Source organism: Engraulis encrasicolus, chromosome 2, assembly GCF_034702125.1.
Source record: "Engraulis encrasicolus isolate BLACKSEA-1 chromosome 2, IST_EnEncr_1.0, whole genome shotgun sequence".
Lineage (NCBI taxonomy): Eukaryota > Metazoa > Chordata > Actinopteri > Clupeiformes > Engraulidae > Engraulis > Engraulis encrasicolus.
In genome coordinates, this window is record NC_085858.1 from 1,134,385 (window position 1) to 1,135,000 (window position 616).

Below are 616 nucleotides of genomic sequence, written 5' to 3' on the forward strand. Positions count from 1 at the left end.
GATTGCAACAAGGCCATGTGCTATAATAGGCCTACTGGAGCTTTGACCGATGTTCAATTGCATCTACATTATCAAACTTGGTATTTTGACATACAGTAGGCTATTTGAAACTCACAGTTTGAATATCATTGTACAGGGAAAATGATCTTTCAATAGAAGCCAAAAAAAACAAAACTGAACCACGAACCGTTTCTGACCAATTGCAGTGTGAGGATAAAAAACAAACAAATGTGAAACAATGCACGTATATACAGTGGAGCCACTTGTCTGGAATTTGCCTACATTTTCAGACTGCAACAGTAGGCCTACCGGTGAACATGGCAGTCAGTTAGGGTGCTTGTTCCAGTCTGTCACCCTGTTTGACAGTAATCATAGTTGAGCTAACTGTATGACAGAAACTGTCATAACATAACACAAATATAATTTATGTTCATTAATTATCTGGGTCTATGTATTCATTGTCTGGGTTTTTTTTTTCTTTACCTCACTATGCTGTGGGTTTTTTTCTCAGTGGGCAGGTGTGATGAAGCTGATAATAATTCCATGTCTAAAAGAATCCTTTCTTCCTATGATTCGAAGACTGTTGTAACCTGCATTGTTACTAGACACACACATT